This window comes from Salvia splendens, chromosome 11 (assembly GCF_004379255.2).
Source record: "Salvia splendens isolate huo1 chromosome 11, SspV2, whole genome shotgun sequence".
Taxonomy (NCBI): Eukaryota; Viridiplantae; Streptophyta; class Magnoliopsida; order Lamiales; family Lamiaceae; genus Salvia; species Salvia splendens.
Window position 1 is genome coordinate 19,600,122 of NC_056042.1, and position 5,779 is coordinate 19,605,900.

Below are 5,779 nucleotides of genomic sequence, written 5' to 3' on the forward strand. Positions count from 1 at the left end.
TTATTTCTTCACTCAAATTAAATAAAGATTTGAAATAACTCCTTGGCTAGTTAAGCCAAATTTTCGGCCTCCTCATTATTTTTGTAGAGGAGAATTTATTTGTTTCCTTTTGAGAGACCCTTTTTGTTCAAATTAATACCTATGTCTAATTAATTGGGGATGTGAATATTTCCTTTTAATTCTCACCTATATCACACGCCACTATGCTCTTATTTTTTTTCCTTGTGCATTCCTCTTTAATTTTCGGCCCCCACCTTATTTTTCCTACTTGGAGATTTAAATTATTTTGTTCCCTTGTTTATGCAATGTTCATTTTTTTATTTCCTAAATCGTGGATCTATTTCTCTCCAAATAAATACCAAATAATTCCTTGTAAATTCTCAGCCATAATTTTTTAAAATTATGCCTTCTCTATAATTGTGAGATTTTAATCATTGGCCCCTATTTTATTCCCCCACAATTAATTAAATTTTGGATTTAACCTAGAACTATAAAATCACCTAAACTAAACCCTAGCCCCCATTTTTTCTTCCTACCCTAGCCGTCCACCCTCTCTCTCCCTCTCTCTCACACGCCTCTCCTCTCCCTCTCCATATTCTCTCCAAAAATCCACCATTCATCCTTGTTCTTGCATCCGTTGGAGTTGATTTTTCAAGAGTATCCGACAAATCCATCAATTCTTGTTTCTACCGATTCATTTTTATCAAGAAGGTATATTTGATTCATTCTCCCTCTTTCTTTTCATTTAATCTTTGTTCTTGAACCCTACATGCATATAGTGAGTGTAGGAATCATAGATCGCAAAATTTTATCGGTGGGAATTTGTGTTTGCATGAGAACTTGGATGAATATGCGCTTTTGAATGAGTTTATGTGGAGTTTGATTTGAATCCTTGGTGAATAATGTGAGTTTATGTGAGAGCATGATTGTGATAAACTTTTAAGCATGATTGTGTGTTATAAGCATGAAAAAAATTGTGTCTATATGATTGAGGAAGAAACCCTATTTTCGAAATTCTTAAGCCTGAAATCTATGATGTTCGGACAGTGGATTCCGACGTGTGTTTGACCAACCAAACGATTGAATTTTGATATGAACTTTTAACTGAGTAAAATTTAACGGGTTTTCTGTGTTGTGTGTGAATTTCAGCCCTTGTTGATGAAAGATGAAGTTTTAATAAATATTTGAAGTTGACTGCGCAATTCTGCCAGAAACTTGTATTCATGCCCAGAAAGTTTCGTTTTCTATTTGACTGGACAAATGGCCTCCTTTTGATGTGAATTTTGAACTAGATGAAATTTGAAGTGTCTTCTGAGTTTTATGAAAATTTCAGCCTCATTGGACATTGGATGAATATTTGGTAAATTTTTTAATGGAACTGCACAGTGCTGCCAGAATTTTTGTGTTCCGACCAGAGAGTTACATTATTGTTTTGACTGAGCAAATGACGTGATTTTGGTGTGGAATTTTTACTGGATGAACTTGATTGTGTCTTCTGTACTGTGACCAAATCTTAGTCTCATATGAGGTCGTATGGATTTTTGGTGATTTTTACAAACCAACCGCGCAGTTCTGCCAGATTTGTTGTTATGTGGAAATATCACTTGTTGCCAAGTTTGAGTGAATTATATGATGCATGTATGATTTACGAATGTATCCTATGATGTGATTATGTGTGACACGTTGAGAAATATTATGTCATGTTTTCCTTATGTTGATGAATGTTTGGGATAGGTAAATTTAAGAGAATGATAAAAGGAACGATAGGACATGCATGATAATGTAAATTGATGGGATGCTGATTTGTATTGTGGTTTGGCAATGGTTATTGTGAGTACGTGAGCACGAGGAACGAGGGTTGCCTTAAGTGGATATTAAATTGTTTAAGCAAACGAGGTGAGCTTTCTTTTTCAAATCTCTTTATTTTCGGAAAATACGATGTGGTGTTATAAGGGTGGTTTAACTTGTTATGTCATGCCATGTTATTTTGTTTGTGAGATTGTTGCCTGATGCCTAGTTCGTTTGAGCTTGCTCCGTTAGGCTATATGGTTGTGTTGTGAAACGAATTCGGGTCTAAGTAGGGCCGCAAACCCTATCAGGCTGTGTACACTGGTGGGATCGTGAGCCGTCCTTGCTAGTCGGCCGGTCTCGTGGGCGAATAGTGTGGCCACAATTTCGTCGCACTGTGATATGATGATTGTGATTGATGGATTGATGAGAAAAGTGGGAAGATAAATTGTCTGGCCAGACTTTGAAATATTTTTGTTTTCTCGTGATATTTCTTACTACATATAAAACTCAAGATCACTGGTATGGATGACATAACTATATAAAAATGTTTTCGGCATGAGCCCATTGAGTGCAACAAGTACTCAACCCTGCATATTCTTTTCTTTATGTGCAGGTTGAGCGGGATGTTGCCGAGGAAGTTGAGTTGGCCCTGTTAGGTTTAGTATACTGAAAAGCATGTTTCGAGCGAGTTCGCACGAATAGAATCTTGCTTGTGTACGAAAAAACTTTACAATTCACTTTTGACCCGATTCAGTATTATTCGAGCATTTCGCATGAATAGAATCAGTATATTATTACATTGTGTTTGTTTGTGCGTTTATAAGATATTTTGTAAACATTTAAATGCATAAGAAGTAAACAAAGCCTAAGTCTTTTGCTTAGTAGACTGGTTGTGGGTGTCGCCCACTTTAAGGTAACTACAGTCGGTTCTATGCAATGCTTTGCAAAAGAAAAAGAAGAATTTCACAACCTAGTTAGGCTTTAGCTACCTATCGTGAAAGGTTGCAATGTCAGTCCGATTATTTCTAAGCCTTATTGAAATAAGATGACATTGGTGTGGTATAGCACTGAATGGATCTAACAGCAAGACGTGTAACGCCCCACTTTTCGAACCCTAATTTTGGAACCCTAAGACGTTGTATTTATTGCTTTGATTGTCGCAATTAAATGGCGAATCATTATGTGATTTATTCGATGACCTAATTTTGTTTTGACCTAGTCAATTTCGTTGATTTTATGACGTGTCTTAAATTAATTGATGTGGAATGAAATATATTGCGGTAACTTATATTTTAAGGGGAGTGAGATTTAATTAGGATCATAAGTAATTACCTTGCCCTTTTGTGGAGAAAATTTCGACCATTATTATTATTTGGAGATGAATTATTTTTCTTGGATTTAATTATTTGTTTTGGGATAGTTATCCAAATTAAATCCTAAAGCCTAATTATCTTATTTGAATCCTAAATCCTAAAGCCTAATTATCCAAATTAAATCCTAAAGCCTAATTATCTTGGATTTTTCTTGCATGCCATGTGATCTGACTTGAGCTGTTTGCGCAGCAAATTTGACTCCTTCTCCTTGATCCGTTCGTCTGCCCAATTGATCAGATCATTATTTGAATATGACGGACTTTCACACACACCTGACTCACATTTGCAAATTAGATCACAAAATTGGGTGTAGGTTTTTCATGGAACACATGCATGAAACGAGCCTTATCATGCATCAATAGTGTATAATTCATTTCTTTCGTGACATGACTGATCGACAATAGTTTGTGAGATAAGGATGTGACATATAAACAATTTTGAAAGTCTCAAAGTATAATTTACCATTGGCCGTCTAAACATGTGTTCTTTCAAGACCTTAACCCACAATACTATAGACTAGTAAAGGGAAGTAAGGGACAAAGGCATGTCGAGTTCTGTTCGGGACATGTTGGGGGTTGGCTACTTCCACGCTTAACCAAGGTGGGTTAAACTACGACTAAGAACTAGACTCCTCCAATCACAAAATTAACTTGATCAACTAGGCTAAGCATGATGAAAACAGCATGTCTCAAACAGAACAACTCAAGTAAGAAACAGTTACGACAACATAAAGTAGTTGGAACCACTGAAAAGAAATTGCGCACTACCAAAAGCTGTAAACAACAAAGGTGACAAAGATTGCTATTCTAACGAACTACGACCTTCTTCTTCGCCAAGCAACTAAATTAAACACCTACGACAGATGAAAACAGAGCAATGACATGAAAGTAGGAAACATACAAATTGAGAAACAGATTCATGTAATTCGGACGGAAGAGAAACAGATCTAAAGTATCTATCCTAATTTCATGCAAGTTGACGAACTATAACTTAGATCAAACTACGAGAAATTGAAAACAGAACAACGAGCGATTATCTGAACAAAATCTAATATATAGATCAATGAATCCAAATCAACATGCATCGCATTCTCCATCTAAACATCAGATCTAATCATGAACTACTAAATTATGCAGAACTAACTTAAAATCAGAACAGAAGTAAGCTAAGCAAGATAAACGAAAGCATAAAACACCAGATCCAAAACAACTTGCATTAAAAATACAATTTCATAAACGATCTTCAATAAGTAAACAAAACAGAATTCCCAAGTCAGATTTGAAAATCGATCAATAACGGAAAGTAACTAAGGTAGCAACTAAGAGAAAAATATAAAGAACAACTAGACTTCGGAAAAACATGAACTAAAATCGAAATAACAATTGTTTTGACCACTCAGGGTTCAAGGAAAACACAAACTACGAAGACTTCTTGGCGGATCTGAGTCCCTTCTTCCTTGAGGTAGAACGGTGACTCTGGTGGCTTCTAGCTTCCTTGATCCATGTTACGAATAAAAGTGTGGAATGTGAAGTGACGGGAAAATGATGATGTCGAACTTCCTAAAGAAAGAATGAAAAGACAAGTCTCCCTCTGTTTGCGTCCTCCACTATTTATAAGATGGCATTGGGCCCAAATCCCTAGGGTAAGCTCATCCTGTCTTGACATTAATGCCCTTGGGATAGCATCTTCTTTTCTCTCTCCTATGACTCATCATCTCATGTGGTGAACTCTACTTGATCAACTTGCTGGTTGGGCAGACTCCATTGGTGGTCTGCAACTTATCAACTTGTCTTCGATTCTGGCCATTTCTCACTTCTGTTCCGAGTTGATCAAGTTGCTCATGCACTATGTCGCTTCAGCACTTTTTAGCCCCTGCACACTCAAATTCACCACTTTTTCGCACATTATCACCCCTGTTAGTGTAATAAACCCCTATAAAACCATGCTTTTAACGAGCCCTATCAAACTGCTCACACTTAAACCATGCTTGTCCTCAAGTATGAAAGAACAACAAGAAAATGGCAAGTTACATGCATGGGTCACTGACCGACTCCTACAAACTAATCAGACTCAACAGATATTAACACAGACTGACTCATACAAGCAACACTTAAGCAAATATTTACATCTACATGTTTGAAACTGGCTCAACTTCTGGCAATATTCGCCAAAAGCTAGAGGTCATTCCAAATATTTTGAAGTCTCAAATTCCTCTCTCCCATTTTGTTCAGTCTGATCAGCCTATCAGATCGTCAAGATAGCCCCTACTCTAACCAACTGTTGGATACACTCGGTCACTCATTTGTCATCAGAGATGTGAGGACCATTCACTCATTCATTTTGCCATACCAGGCATAGACTAGTTACTTAAGGTCTTTCATAGGGTTGTAAATAGGTAAGGATCATATGGGTCCTAAGTTCATAAAAGTCTTGAAACAACAAAGGACATGTGAACTCGGGAATAAAATTGGAACAACCTCCATATTACATCTTCAAACTTTCCCACATATAAATGATATCCCTTGGCCATTTTGCCCTTATTCATCTAACCTTGTTCACAGGGTCAGGTTACAATCTTTTCCTACCCCACCTAACATCTATGCATACATCCTTCT